Source organism: Nuphar pumila, chromosome 5 (assembly GCF_984573655.1).
Source record: "Nuphar pumila chromosome 5, dmNupPumi1.hap1.1, whole genome shotgun sequence".
In the NCBI taxonomy this organism is placed as follows: Eukaryota; Viridiplantae; Streptophyta; class Magnoliopsida; order Nymphaeales; family Nymphaeaceae; genus Nuphar; species Nuphar pumila.
In genome coordinates this window covers 14014715-14031451 of record NC_143253.1, presented here as the reverse complement: position 1 = coordinate 14031451, position 16737 = coordinate 14014715, and the positions used below count along the sequence as shown (strand labels likewise).

The 16737-nt window shown below is 39.7% G+C and overlaps 1 pseudogene across 1 annotated transcript; it reads left to right on the top strand.

The window, feature by feature from the left end:
- The first annotated feature begins 10674 nt into the window (after positions 1 to 10674).
- On the top strand, positions 10675 to 16298 carry LOC149836862 (importin subunit beta-1-like; annotated as a pseudogene). Its single transcript, XR_016432067.1, has 2 exons — positions 10675 to 15236; positions 15439 to 16298. The product of XR_016432067.1 is annotated as an importin subunit beta-1-like (transcript).
- The last annotated feature ends 439 nt before the right edge of the window (positions 16299 to 16737 follow it).

The following is a 16737-nucleotide window of genomic DNA, read 5'->3' as shown; positions in this document are numbered from 1 at the left end:
GCAAAAAAGGGGTTGATCGTGCGATGAGCCCTCAAAAGTATCCCTACCCCTCAAAAGACCCTCAAATGGGCACTGAGAATAAAATATTAGTAGCTCTTATAAGCCTGCCAGTATAAAGGGAAGCAGTGAAGATCAAAGAGACTACATGCTCAAGCAACTGAAGACCTTTTTATTTTCTTTTAGATTAAGGTTATTTAATTCATTAATTTGGGTCTATAATAAAACCATTTATTATTATTTTTTAGCCATTTGCAGGAGGGTAACACATTGTAATAGTTAGTTAGTTTCATATATTTTTATTTTCAAAGCAATAAAGAGTAGATTAGTTTTTTGTGTAATACAAAGTGTTTCTTCTGTTCTCTGAGATCGATCCAGACTCCACCACTCATGCTAGCCGGTTTTTATTAATTGGTGTTTGGCTTTCACACTGTTTTTATTAAAAATATTGTTTTTAAAATTTTATTTTATAAAACTTACACCAAAAATCTTATGGGATTAGGAAAGGAGTTGGAGATGGACTCTCTTATGAGAAGCTCTATATCCAGCCCACAATTGAGAAAACCCTAGAGGGGGGCGTCACCCTCTATAGGCTCCTCATTCTAAAACCTCAAAAAACAAAGTGAGAACTCATGAGAGAGAGAGAGAGAAGGTGGAGGAAAGGAAAAGAAGGAGAAGAAGGAAACACGAAGAAGAAGGAGAAGATGCATTACCTTCTTCGGGCATTCGACGATTTTTCTGGTCATTTTTTATTTCCAAACAAGGTACAAACTTCTCTCTTGATTCGAATGGGTAGAAATAGCATAGATGAAGTCTATGTAATGTTTTTATTGGAAAAGGAAAATGGGAAGCCGAGGTAGGACATGTATGCATATATGTATGTACATACATGTCATTACATGGGTTACGAATATATATATATATATATATATATATATGTGTGTGTGTGTGTGTGTGTGTGTGTGTGTGTGTGTATGTGTGTGTGTGTGATGTTGTAAATATAGTTTTCTTGGTATTTTTGATAAAAATTTACATTTGAAACCTGCAACATTATAGGATTGCAACCTTTATGTTAAATCTGTTGCAAATCTGTGTATTTACTATGCAAACCAGTTTGCAATCTACACAGGATGAGATCTGAGGATCTCTATGCTAAATCTGTTGCAAAAGTTGTGGTTGCCTAATAAATCTGGGTATTTATTATGCAAACCAGTTCGTATAATCTGTGCAGAATGAAATCTATGAACCCTTATGTGAAACCAGTATCAGAATCTATGTTTTAGTTAGTTTTTAGATTTATTGTAAATTCTGTTTTGACTGACTGACTCAAGTTCAACTTTATTCTATGTTCCACAATATTTTATTAGCTTCTTATCTGCTTTATATTGTTCGCTCAATTGCCAAATTTTGGTAAAACTGTTAGCAAGAATACTGATAAATCTTTGTGTTTTTTTTTGTTTTTGTTTTTGTTGGTAGATTTGCTTGCAAATGTTTCAATGACATTCAAACAAGATTCCATGTAGTCTCTTATCTGTCTATAACATCTCTGTGAGATTAGTTTTCTTCCTTGGCACTCGGTCTGCTTGTTTTATACCTTGTTTTGTTCTATGTTGTTAAGCTATATTTTGTTGTGGTGTGATAATTGTTTGGCCAACATATATCTGGATAGTGTACCTGGTTAGATTCGAAAGAAGATGGGCTTCTGATTTAAGCCCAGTCGACTGTAGTCGACTGGGCAAATCCTAATGATAGTAAGCCCAGCCGACTGCAGTCGGTTGGGAAAATCCTAATGATTGTAAGCCCAACCAACTGCATCGGTTGGGCACTTGCATAAACTGTCAAAGCTCAGCTGACTTCATCTACTAGGCAGAATAAATAAATAAATAAATAAATAAATATATATATATATATATATATATAACTAGTATAGTTCTAGGCACTGTTAATTTTTGACAAAACCCCAGTCGACCTGCAGTTCAGCTAAGTACTGATTTTCTGATTAAGCCCCAGCCGACTGCAGGTCGGCTGGGCAGCCTTACATGATGTTAAAGCCCCAGCTGACCAGCAGTTCAACTGAGCAGATTCAAACAATATATAATAAATATGTATTTTGATGTGTATGCAAGTTATGTTGAGATTTACTTATTTATATATGTCCAGATTATGCATTCTTATAACTGGACTATTATGCATGTTTGCATATGAGCATTGGAAATATTTTCATGTGACCACCAGTGTTGTCCCGTGTGCGGGCAACATAGCTTGGACTCGTTGGGTACATGTACCCCGAGGTTGCCCGAAATAGCGGGAGTTGTTGATTTCACATGCTTATGAAATTTAATATGTTGTTTATGTATATATGCATATAGTAAACATGAAAATCCTGAAATTTACATTGTTGTTGCACTTGCATGATCACATGCATGTTGGCATATTGGGCATGAGATGAATCCTGAAGATAAAGATGCATTTTGCAAGCATGTGTTCATATGCATATGTGAAATTGTTATACATGTACATTCTTATTATGTTTACATGAATGTACATTTGTGGATATGTTTGGATAATGGTGTGATCACATGTTTACTATAGTTTTTGCATGAGATGTGTCGGTGGTCAAATGTGAACCACTGTATGCCATGTGGGCTCGGGCAAGTGTACTCTAAGTTTTGTTCGATGCATTGCAAAAATCTACTTGATAATTATTGAAATTCTGAATTAATTACACTGCTTCATATTGTAACGGGTTCAGGTATTGTTGTTGCGTTTTGCATGCTGAATTGCAAAATGAATGTTGTTGTGTTTTGCATGTTGATTTGCAAAACGAATATTGTAAAATGATCTTTCTTTTGATAAAAAAGATAAAAAGAGGAAAAAATAGTCTAAATAATGCTTTTTCCTAGGTGTCCCTTCTATAGTGTGGGAATCCTGGATTTTGGTTTTGGGGAACCGTATTGATACTAAAACTCCGTTTGGGATTGTGCCTCTCAACCCAGCTAGGTGGTTCACCTTCTGGCTATGGTTTTAGGGAGAATCCACCACTTTGCCTGGGGTGGTGTGTAGATACAACTGTTGTTATTGATATACCAAGAAAGTGGCATTAGTAGATGCTGATTTTCCTAGTGTCCCAACATTAGATGCTGAATTCTAATGTTCGGATGGATAATGTTGATTCCTGATATCGGTCGAGAGCCAAGTATATAACCCAGCAATAAAATACAAGTGTGTGTTAAGCTACAACTGAGAACCTAACTTGAACTTGAGAAATTGTTGTGTCCGTTTTGATTATCCGCGGGTTTTAATGGAAATTGGAACTAAAATTGTGCGCATTTAATAGGGACATGTATACAAACGAGAACTTTGTGGTTGCATGATGATTGTTCGCTAATGCATGAATGATTATTTGAATACTGAAATTTGTTGTAGTTGTATTCTTCTAAAAATGTTGCATGAATTTGATTTATGTTCTTCTTGCTTATTTGAATTATTAGAGGAATTTATATGCAGGATCTATGATTCTGACACCGTATTCGTTATGTTTTTCACAGCCTCTGAGGCTCAGTGATGAGACCAACTGCTATAGGGTGCTACGAGAACTGCGTGACTGCTGTGACATTTTTCTTTGGGACAGATTGACTCTATTTTAATTATTGATATTCATTTGCTTATTGTTCTTAGACTTTAATTATTAATAAATAAAGATATTTGGTTGGGTTGATGGTTAGTGTAAGATCTCTTGTGGCTTTGGAATGTCTTATGTCTGTAAGGCCTCGGGTCTCTGGGTTTGTTTTCATAATTGTTTTAAAAAAAATTTACTTTTCAACAGGGATGAGTTGGGGTCGTTACACTTGGGGTTGGGCAGCTACTCTTAATCGGATTTGACTGGGGCGATCTAGGGTTTGAGCAGACCTAGAGCAGAAAAGGGTCTGTAACAATCCACCCCTTGTCCTTAAGGTGGGAACTCCAGATACTAAGCAACTATTTGGTCTTTCTCTATCAGGTTGCCTCGTCAACTCTGCTTCAGGTCCACAAGAAAAATATCTCTATGACTTGGTGGTCATCCTTCCTCCGACTTCTTTTCATAAGGACCATGATCGGCTGAGGTAAGGTATTACCAAAGTTGAGTAGGGTCGAAGACCCGTTGAGTGGCTCTCCTTTGTATGGCTTAAGGCATGAGATATGGAACACAAGGTGTACCTGGGCTCCTGTAGGAAGGTCCAATTGATAAGCCACTATCTCGACCTTCTCCAAAACGGAAAAAGGCTCATAGAAGCGGGGCAACAACTTGAGGAGCACAAGGTCACCCACCTGGAACTGGCGTGGTCGATGCCTATGATCATATGTTTGCTTCATCTGCTTCTGGGCGGTAGACATATTCTTATGTGGCAATCGTAAGAGGTGGTCTCTCTCTAGTAGGGTTGACTCAACTGTGTACGCCCACATAGCTCCATCAACATAGTCGGCTATGGTCGGAGGGGGCCGTCCATACATAACCTAGAATGGGTTTGTCTATATGATGGAGTGGTGGGCTGTGTTGTAGGATCACTTGACACATGGGAGGCACCTCACCCATGCCTTGGGTTTGTCTCCCACGAAGGCGCAGAGGTCCTCCAAGCACCGGTTCAGTACCTTGGTATATCCATCTGTCTGGGTTTGATAGGTGGTACTCATGGCCATCTTGGTATCCTGTAACAAAAAAAAACTCCACCCAATAGGTATTGATGAATATTAGGTCTCTGTCATTGACGATAGTACAGAGCATCCTGCGCTCAGCAAAGGACTCCGCAAAAGAACAAACAAATTAAAAGACTGCCATAATTAATTAACTAACTTAATTAACTCTAATTAATCTTCTAAAAGTAGGGGACATGCCCTAGGACTTTCTAGAATGGCATGCCCCTTAGGTGGACCCACTCTTTAATTGGCTTGTCTCCGAGCTTGACATGCGTCTGGATCTTCCTACTCTTGACTAGGACTCTGAATCTTTGACTTGTCATCCATTAACAATGCTATATTAGTTGTCACATCACTCACCTTGGTCCCACCTAGTTTTAGACAACCCTTTAATGTCTGCAGGAAAAGGTATGTGGATCCTGAAGCTCAGATCTGCACCATCTTTAGAAATTTGGGTCGTAACAGTCCACTACGCTCCATACCACTTTGCCCCCAAAGTGGAGATCACGACCCTCTGATTTTCTGCTCCACCAGAGTCAAACACGAGGCTTTGATCGACTGCATAACAGATCTCATAAGAGTCTTTGGAACCACTTACAACGAGCTCAGCTTGTTTGCTAGCTCATGATCTGCAAGGGCAGAGTTCCAAGATGATAATAGAAACTCCATCAAGCAAGTGACACACTTGATAACGATTTTCTCTTGGATCAAACACTACATGGACTTCAAAGTTGGTAACACGATAGAGATCTGGCATAAGGCTCACTCCTTGGGGCTTCACGACCTCATCTGAGCAGACTTCAATACCTTTGCGTTTTGTCCCATCCTTGACCATAGGATTGAATTCTGAGTGCTCTTCGTAATGGCCCTCGGTAACATTTTTCCAAAAAAAACTATGAGTGTACCCATAGCAATTAGCGCATCTACCCCATGATTTTGCACCTCACCATGGATCTCCACCTTAGTGCCCTCAATAGTAGTCGATTCTTTATCCGATAATGTCAACTCGCTACCCGATTTCTGAACAGGTGAATCGGTGGGCGGGTTCACTGTTGCACATAGGGGCATAGCTCTGCTATGCACCAGGGTGTTCTCAGCAAGCTGGGGTGTCTGGTCTGACTGGACATCCTCTCGGTCTGTGGTGCATAATTGTAGCATTGGTGATGGCCCTATTGGGGAAGGAATCATCGTCGGTGGCAAGTCTGCCGACGGGGTATTCAACTTTATATAACTATCATGCATGGATTGAGGCTTCCACATGCTACTGTTGTAGGTGGCCTGCGATTGTACCATGCTTACAAGTGTTGTGCATTACCAGGGTGTCCTCTCTTTTTCTGTACATGAGCTAAGCACAAACTCACTCTTATTCTTTAAAGATTTTCAAAGTTCTATGCTCCGGTCATACCGTGAATTTGCCATTTTTCGCAAGGATGTAAGTTTGCGCTACACTTCTTTTAACCTCATAAAAATCTGATCGCGAGTCCCGCGATCCATTGTTGTCAAATGTATCTTCACTCTGATAGCATTTTGTTAGGCCTTCCTCAAGATCCAATTTTGAAGGTTCAGAACTTGGATTTGAAGGGAGCTCCAGGCTAGCAACAAACATACTCTAGTTTGAGCATGATGAAAGCGATAGGATCAAACCTAAGATTCCTGGCCCTTTGAGGCTGGGCTGGACGTGTTTGGGGTGCAGTCCCCCACTGGACACGATGAGACAATGGTCTAAGAGTAACCGTGGTAAAGGTTTTTGGAAGTTCTGAAAAAAAAATTGCAGAAATGGGGAAATCAGGTAGGCTAAAACCACCCTGGAGTCCAATCAGGAGAGGGTTTCCGTTTAGATATGGACTGAACCAAGGGCTTGTTAGTCACCAAGGGACATGTGTCAGGATTAGGATAGGTTGTTATAGGTCAGAGAATAGTAAAATAGATCGTTAGAAGGTAGGGAAGGTCAAACAATAAAAACAAGGCTTTTCAGGTTAATCAGATAGATGTAGTTTTTGTTCTAAGGCTATCGAAAGCAAACTAATGTAACCTAGGGTTTGGTTACAAGTCTGGGAAACTAATATCAAAGGGTTAGAGGGCTGAGTACCTGTGTTAGGACTCAGAGAGGGCAGTGCAACAGAACCACGACTGCAAAGGCTTCTGAGTCACTTTTTCGGGCAGTGTAGCTTTCCTGAATCTCTGAAAGGAACTCGTGAATGACTTGGGTCCTTTGCATAGGTTGGATCCACCACCATGCACGTGGTGCCAAGTGGGACCAAAGGAAGAGAAGAGAAGAAGACGTCAAAGAGGTAGGGACGTCCAAGAGGGAGGAGAGAGAAAAGAGGGCGTCATAGGTAAGGCCGATTGGACTGGGCCCGATCAAGCCCAACCCATCAATTGATGTGTTGGTTCTAGGCTCGGTTTGAGCTGGCCTATTGTCGAATGTCTGACAACTCTAGCCTGTGGCCTATCCATTAGGCCCATGGACCAAAGTGGGTTGGGATTGCCCATGAATATATAAACATACACATATATATAATATATAAAATTATATTATTATATATTATAAAAATAATTATATGAAACCCCCCCCCCCCCCCCCACCCACACACACATATATATGGGTCAGGCCAGCCCAAATTTTCAAACCTCAAAAAACATGTTTACATAAGAAAAACTATGATTCAAGTTCCTACTATTTTGACCATGCTGAACACATCCATGAGTTCAGATTTGGTCAAAACAACCTTCCCCTATGAGTTCTAACTAGGGGTTCCTTACCCAAGAGACTAGCAAATGCTCTATGTTTAACTTGTATTTCTACGTGCGCCAATGTAGTTCGTCTTTCATTATAGCTTGTGTAGGGTGCCCACGACTCTAGAGATCAAGTTTTGCTCAATATATTGACAGCCCTGGTTCCAAAACCAGTTTGCTTAGGCCTGTTTGTTCCATGCATGGACCCCGTGAGAAATTCCCTTCGTATGAAAAGCACGGTCGTTCGTTGTCTTGTGGTCTGCGTTTGCTTCAACCACCGGAGGAAGCCAGTCATTTTCATAAGAAAAATGACTGGTTTTCTTGTGAAAAGATGGATCCTTAGGCACCTGTCGCTAACAACTAAAACCATTAGCAAAAAAGCCTCTGTACTAGATTTGTTTTTTTACTTTGAGATGATCTTGTAGGAGCACGTTATGCTAATGTGGCAGTTTTCACCTTACAGATCTCAAAAACAATCTCTCTCTGTCTTTCTTTATATATATATATATATATATATATATATATATATATATATATATATATATATATATATATATATATATATATATATATATATATACACCAGATTTTCTCCACCACAAATTTGTTACCCAAATTTTCCATGCCCCAGGTTTCGTTTGTCTCACCAACGGGGGCTCCGCTTGTGTGGCAGGAGCAGTTAGTGCACGCCACCTTGTGTTGGGGCATAGCGAGTTTGAATCCCTACGGTATACTTGTATAACTGGTAGGGGTCTGCCTAACCCCAGTTTTCTCTGTAAAAAAAAAAGTGTTTTGTTTGTCAAAGAAGTTATATGCCAGCGATTTCTAATTTTCTAGTTTTTTATAAAATCAATTATGTTTGATTTTGAAATTAAATCCCATTTATATCACCTAAAAGTTCTTGCAAATTATGTGACAAAAAATTTGATGTGGAAAGATGAATATTTGGATTCTGTTGTAATAAAATGATTTTGTGATGATGTAATAATAAATGTGATAAAATACTGAAGGTAAATAAATCTTCCCTAGCTAGGGAGGTCCAGGTTCAAACCCCATGGGTGTCACCCCCTTGCGGAAGCCCAAGCATGGCGACTCCCTAGGAGCAAGGGGTAATAAGCCCATGGAGTTTTACTACTAGGACAATGATAGTAAGTATGGCAGGACCTACCATCCCACATTTCTGTCTCTCACGTTACTTTTAATGTCTCTTACATTACTTTTAAAGTGTTTCATGTTTTTTTACGAGGAATGAGAAAACCACGCTCAGGATCATAAAAAGTATAAAAAAAAACTTAAAATAGACAGAAAAGGCACAATCGTACTTATTAATCTCTTGTTTTAGGAATGTTGATGGGACTATATCTCAGAGTTTGTTCGTAGTTTTTCAGCGAATCATGTATTATTGGAAAGGTTTTTTTGTGTGCTTTTTTTTTATAATCTTTTTTTTATGGGTCGAAACGTCCTCTAAAGATAGATTGTTTGATTGTTTCAGTCTGCAGAGTATGGTTTTATACGGATTTTAGAACTTAGAAATAAGAACCCTAGAAGACTTTTCAGTTTTAACTTAAAACATAAAAGTTATAATCATATCGAATATAAAAACACAAGTTTTTGATGTCAGATCATAAAGATAAAGATTGTTCTGAAAATAACAATCACATATTTGAGAGGAAGTTCGTATATATAAGAAGCTTGCATGTGTGAAGGGTAAACAAGTCTTTTTTAAATATAAATATTTATGATTTTGAATATAAAAAAACTATTAAAAATTATAAAGCATTTTAAAAAACATGTCAAATTAGCCATATGACAATTGTAGAGATGGATGGTCAGCAGTAGTGGAGCTAGAGCATTTGCTGCATAAAAATTGGCCTCCATAAGATTCTCTCTATTTCTCTCAGTGGTTATGATTGAATGCCTTGGCTTTCAAATTTGAAACTCGAGGAACCGAGGCTTTAAGATTCACGTATGTATCTGAACCCCACCGGGTAGGGTCATATGTTTACGATCTACATTAAAAAATGAATCTCAGATCTTAAAAAGGAACCACTTGGACTTAGCATTGGCCCACATCAATTCGAGAAATTCAAACACACCTTGATAATAGTGCAATGAAAAGACCCAAAGCTTTCAGCTACCTATCGTGAAACTTTCTAAACTTTTTCCAAGTTAACCTAATCTTTTTTGTTGCATATCCTGCTTTTGACCCATGACTTGAACTAAGGCGGTCAATCAGTCGATTTTGTCTCGGCTACCTGAGCCCCCAAATGTTACTCCGGTCACCCCCAAGTCTCACCTATAAGTAAGGGTGGTAAAATCTGACCTGACCCGCCAACCCGCTTCTTAGCTGGGTTAGGGTTTGGCTTAAACGGGTTAGGTGGGAGGGTCAACCCGTTTACACGAACCCATCAACCTGCAACCCGTTTATATATATATATATATCCTAACTCCTAACTTTACCGTTTAGTCACCCACCTAACTCCTTCCTGCCCAGCTGCAGCAGAGAGCCCGATACCTCTCGTCTCCACCTCGTTGCCATCATTGCACAGGCGCACACCACCGCCCTCTTCTTTCCTCCCTCTTGTTCCTCCTCTTGGTTTGACACCCAAGCAAAGCCAGCCCAACGTTTCATCTCTCCGGCTGAAGGCACCTCATTTTTTGATAAATGGGTCATGTTCGTGTCAGGTTACCATGTCGTGTCGGGTTACCCGTTTAATAAATGGCTCGTGTTTGTGTTTGCCGCATTCGACCCGTTTAATAAATGGGTCGTGTTCGTGTTGAGGTATTCTGACCCGCCAACCTGACCCGATTGCCACCCCCTAGAGTAACATGTAGATCCAGTTTGGGCTATAACTTTCATTGGATATCTGATCCAACTTAGCTGACCCAAGTGTTTTTTCTTTTGTATGTTTTTATGTAAATTTCAATAACGCCTGTCGAGTTTAAGAATTCGTTTTCTCGACCCAACACAACCTGAACCCAGGTGCTTGTTATTTGAGCCGATTCGGGTGCACCCTGACAGCTCGTGTCCACGTCGCATTAACACCGACCCGAATTGAGCCGGGTCCCGTTTGGGTGCATGCATTTTTTCCGAATCGACGAGATATCTCGCGATGGGGACGCCAAAAATGGTGGTTTAACTTTTTAATCCCCCGTTTCCCTAGTTTACCCGCAACTCCTTAATTCTGAATCCTTGGGGTCCAAAACCGTAATTTCCAAGTCGCAACAGTATTCAGTAGCAAAGAAATTGTGCGCCAACTCGGACCGAGAGTGTGTTTTGGGCGCACTTCCTTCTTCGTCTCCTCCTCCTTTTTGAAAGAGAGAGGGAAGATGTAGTGCCAATTTCATCTTCTCTCCCTCCCTCTGCGCGTTTTCTCTGATTCTGTTGTTTGATTTGTTAAAGATAATGACTTGTTCGTTTCTTTCTACTGTTCAAACCGGCGTATTCTTGTTGCCAAAACCCCCTTTTTCTAGGGTTTTACTGCCTCTTTCATCCCGAAGAATCCAATGGATTCTTGTCTTTGTTTTTTTCTTTGGAATCGACTCGGAATGTGGGGTTCTTCTGATACCCAACCAGGACAATGGAAACCAGTCACCGGCCAGGCCGAGTCGATTTGGTTGCGCATCTTGAGCTGTGGGTTTAGTTAGTCATTTAGTGTCGCAAAATTATGGTTTGTGGGTTTGCCGGAACATGTTGTCTTGTTTGTTCACTTTGTGGTGTTGTGCTTTTTTTTATGCTCATGGAGATGTAAACATCATGAGGGTTTTTTTAGGTTGGTGAGTTGTTTTGGGGTTTGTTATTATTTCAATGCAAGTTTTTGGTTGCATCTTGATGTGCCCTTTTTCTGTTAGTCATAAATTAGTGAGTTTGTATTGGTTTGACGCTGAGGACTTTTAATGCTTGGAGATGTTTGCTTGAGCTAGTGGCTTCGGGATGTTTCTTGATACGCCTTCTGGTTTGAAACCTTGCACTCGGACTAGCTTGGTGCTTCTTGTATGAGATGTAGTTATTGTGCTTGATAAATTGAAGTAGTATCTATACCATTTGGTTATGATATTTATTTTTCTACTTTCTCCAGTTGTTTTGGTACCAGGAAATTTATAGCGATCTCAGTTGATTCTTTTCAATACTTGTGTTTCTAAGGTAATATTCTTGGTCAAGTAATGTGCATTTTGGTGAATAGTTTAAGTGTCTTCTGGCTAATTTCCGTAGCTTCTGACTATGAGGGACTACCGAATACTATTAACCGAGTGGAAAGTTACGCCTTGACAGCCAAGATCACCTCAAGAATCTCAGTTTGAGTCGCATTACTTGACCCATTATGTGCCTTGATTAGCTACGCAGGTCCGGAAAGTTGGTCTTAGTCCATTCTCAAATTGCCTAGAGGACTATTGACATGATCTTTCTAGTCTTCTCGGCCTTTTAAGCCTCGACTTGTATGTGGGTGGTTTCATCCAGTCATACAAGCCAGGCTGGTTCCTTAGGTAATGCTTATGTCTTGGAACCTAATTTAGGAATATGCTATGCACTGTAGTGCATTTATTCTGATTTTCTTCTAGTTATATTGACATGTTAACAGTTCATTGATATTCTCGTTCAATTGCTAATGTACTTTTAGGTGAAGTATGAAATATCTTCATGGAACCAATTATCTTTCTGCTATCTATTTTTAGCGTTTTTCTGCTTATATGATGTATTCTCTGATAATAGTTTGGCATTCTTTTGGTGATTTAAGTATCATAATATAATAATCCATCAATGCTGGTCGATGTTTACAATTCTCTGCTCAACTTGGGAGGAGGGGTACCTAGAGTTCAGTTGACTGAGGTCAACTGATGTAATGTACGCTGTTGTTGGTTGCTTCTGTTGTCCACGTGGTTTGGTTGCCGTTCAATATGTATATAAAGACCTACATGCAGAAATAAATAAAAATAAACAAATGTGTATGCGGGTGTGTGCCTGTTATTTCAATTCCATATTTCTTGTGGTGGAAATTTTATGCATGTGTTGCATCCTCGGCGGTAGGTTTTGCAATTCAATAGTTAGAGAATCAATTGCTAGAGACCCATGCTCGTTGACACTAGATCTTGGCCGTGGGCGACTAGACTCGTGACATATAGTCAGGATTAGAGAACTGCCTGTGTGTTGATTAATGCAACTCAGCCACGTAGTGGCTTGGTCACTCTACCTTCAACTGCCCATGTTCATACCTAATTCACCTTACACTCTGAATCAGCTCTAGATTCTGTGAACTTGGATTTGGGCTTCAGGTGCTTTCAGATGATTGAAATTGGCTCATGAGTATTCAAATACTGGACTAGAGGATTGACATATTTGATCTGAATCAACTGATCAGCCTATTGTTGCTGTTTTTCACTATAAACTGTGATAAATATTTTGTGGTTGATGTTTTATGCAGATTTTTGTCTTCCCTCTATATATGATGGCAGTGGAAGTCACAGAAATTCTTCTAAATGCACAATCCATAGATGGTACAGTAAGAAATCATGCAGAAGACACCATTAGGAAGTTTCAAGAAAATTACCTTCCAACATTTCTCTTATCTTTGTCTGCGGAGCTGGCTAGGAGGATTAGTTCTGAAAAATGCTTTAGATGCCAGGGATCAGTTCAAGAAGGCAGAATTGGCACAAAGATGGATGTCTATAGATGAAGGTGTAAGGAAACAGATCAAAGAGTTCTTGTTACTTACTCTTTATTCCCATATCTCAGATGCTCGATCCACCTCATCCCAAGTCATTTCAAAGATTGCTGCCATTGAATTGCCTCTCAACGAATGGCAGGATCTTGTTAGGGTGCTTTTGCTGAACATGGGTGAGCCACAGGTTGCGGTGCCTGATTGTGTTAAGCAATCTACCCTTGAAACCCTGGGTTACTTGTGTGAGGAAATATCTGTAGATGTTCTATCACAAGATCAAGTGAATTCTATTCTTACTGCTGTTGTTCAAGGGATGAGTGCTACTGAAAGAAACGATGATGTGAGGTTCTATGCTACTCAGGCTTTACATAATGCTATAGTTTCTGCTCGGAGCAATTTCAACAATGATACTGAAAGGGACTATATCATGAGGGTTGTATGTGAGGCAACTACATCATCGAACACAAAGATCTGTCTGACTGCATTTGAGTGCTTGGTTTCGATCTCATCAGCCTATTATGCTAGGCTTGCACCTTACATGAAAGAATTGTTTATCATCACAGCTAAGGCTATTAAGGAAGATGATGAGCCGGTTGCACTACAAGCTATTGAGTTCTGGAGTACTATTTGCATTGAGGAGATTGATATACTAGAGGAATCTGGAGGCTATATTAATGGCGATCCAAACACTCCGTGCTTTTACTTCATTAAACAGGCTCTTCCTGTTCTAGTTCCAATGCTCTTGGAGACTCTATTAAGGCAAGAGGATGGTCAGTATCAAGATGAAGGGGCTTGGAATATATCTATGATTGGAGGAACATGCCTGGGTTTGATTGCACGAGCTGTTGACAATGACATTGTTCCTTATGTGGTTCCCTTTGTTGAAGAGAACATAACAAAATCTGACTGGAGAAGAAGGGAGGCTGCAACTTATGCCTTTGGTTCTATTTTGGAAGGTCCATCACCTGATAAATTGACTCCTTTTATTGATGTTGCTTTAAGTTTTATGCTTCAAGCTATGAAAGATGAAATCAATCATGTCAAGGGTACTACTGCATGGACTTTGGGAAGGATTTTTGAGTTCATGCATGGTTCTCATATAAGGATTTCTGTAGTTACTGAATCAAATTTTCCACACATACTCTTAGTGTTGATTGAGAGCCTGAAAGATGTAACCATTGTTGCAGAGAAGAGTTGTGGAGCACTATATCATCTTATCCATGGTTATGAAAGGAAAGGGGTGCCATTCTCTCCATTGATACCATTCTTTCCCGATGTCATGCATGCTCTTTTAATCACTGCTCAGAGGAATGAATCAAGGCTTAGGGTGTCTGCATATGAGACATTAAATGAGGTTGTCAGATGTTCCACTGAGGAGACTGCATCAGTGGTCATTCAACTAGTTCCAGTGCTTATGTCTCAACTGGATGTTGCTCTCAAACTGCAAAAGTTATCTTCTGAAAAGAGAGAAGCACAATATGAGCTGCAAGGCCTCCTATGTGGGTGTTTACAGGTTGTGATCCAGAAGTTGACATCTTTTGTTAATGCTAAATGTGGCTTGGTTCATTGTTCAGATCAGTTGACGAGTCTTTTTATCAGAGTTCTTTCATGCAGAAGCTCTGCTGTGCATGAAGAGGCAATGCTTGCCATTGGGGCATTGGCATACACGGTAGGTGCATGCTTCATAAAGCATATGCAGGATCTCAGCCCATTTCTGGAGATGGGTCTTCGAAACTTTGATGAACATGAAGTCTGTGCTGTTACTATTGGTGTGACAGGCGACTTATGTAGGGGCATTGGATGATAAAATCCTTCCATTCTGTGATAGCATCATGATGTTGCTCTTGCAAAATCTGTCTTGTGATCAGCTGCACCGAGCAGTGAAGCCACTCATATTCTTGTGCTTTGGTGATATTGCACTTGCAATAGGTGAAAATTTCAATAGGTATCTAGTTTATGCAATGCCCATGCTTCGTAGTGCTACAGAACTCATTATGCAGTCCAGATTTGAAGATGATGAAGCAATTGAATTTGCTAATCAACTGAGGAATGGAATATTGGAAGCTTACTCTGGGATCTTTCAAGGCTTCAAAAATTCACCCAAGACTCTTGATTTCTTATGCTGGTCAACATTCTTTAGTTCCTGGAGAGCATTTACCAGGAGAGGGAAATGTACGTATTTGTTCTTCTTTACTCTTGGTAGAAGTGCTATAGTTGGAGGAAGAAATTCATAAAAAAAAAGGTGCTATAGTTGCAGGAATTATAATTTTAGGTGATTGCTAATGTTAAAGTTCCAAAATTTAAGATCTTTTAATCTTCTTAATTTTGCCTTTAAGAATTTTGTCCTTAATCATGTCATTCTGATCCATGTCAGGGATGATATGGTGACAAAAGCGGCAATTGGAGTTCTTGGGGACTTGTGATACATTGGGTGTCAGTGCAGCTCGTCTACTTCGGCAGTCTGTGTTTTACAGAGATTTTGTCAATGAATGCCTTTCTTCTGATGATTACACGATTAAGGAAACAGCTGAATGGGCTCAAGTAACTGTTCGCTCAGTTGTTTCCTGGTGAACAGGTTTTCTGAAGCATCAGACATACAAGGTCCTGTTTATCATCATTGGGTTCCTGCCAATCAGCATGCTCTATACTTTAACCGATCATGAAATGAATTTTAAGTTCTTCCGTCAGCTGATCATGAAAGCAAATGATCTCTAAATTCAATGTCTTGTCCTGATCTTTGAGGAACTTGTTTACATCTTCTTGCTTCGGCAACTTGGTTCACTCTCTTCCTGTCATGGTTGTGCTGCTGTTGTCTCTTCTCATCAATTAGTTCTCATTTTTCTTCCAACTTTTGCCTTCTGTGATTTCTTAAGAATATTTATCCCAATGAGAGGGATGATAGTCATGTTCAAATTTCGATGATAAATGAAGCTGACTTTCGAGTTGGTGGAGAGTTTCCAGATTTCAGTTTAGCCTTCGAGCTTGTCCCCAGTGTTACCGGTTCAAGGCAGTTCTTTATGTTTACCCTGTTTGCTGTTGCAAATGATGCTCCCTGTTGGGATTCCACAACACACTCACTTGTGCTACTATTAGTATTAGGCATTGGCCAAGGCTGACTTCTATCTGTTTCTTAGGCAGTGGAAACTTGTAAACGCCATGAGAGCAAGCAAAGGAGTTTCCTTTTGCACCTATTTCTCAGTGCCATTCAATCTGTTACATGTATACTTTTAGCATAAACTATGTAAAATTTTCACCTGCTTAGTGATATGCTTTAATTCTTGTTGTTCGTTCGAAAGTTGATATCAGCATTGATCTCATAATATTTTTCTCTGCAATTATTGACATTTTGCGAATAAAATTTGAGGCTTGAATATTATTCATGTGTATTGAGGGATGTATTGGTAGTGGAATTGTGCTTTTCTATTTGTGCCAGTTGAGGAATCTATACAACCATTGTTGTTTGGCTCAACCATCTTTGGATAACAAGAGTTTTGCGAACTGGGTTATAATTTGATGGCTGGTCCTGCTTCGCTGAAGAAATGAAAATAGAAAAAAATAGACAAGGTGTTTTGCTTAACAAAAAATCAAAGAGTTACATATATGCATTACTTGCAGCAACCATGTGATGAATGGCATCCCAGCGACCATGGTTTTGCCTTTGATTTCAGTCGTT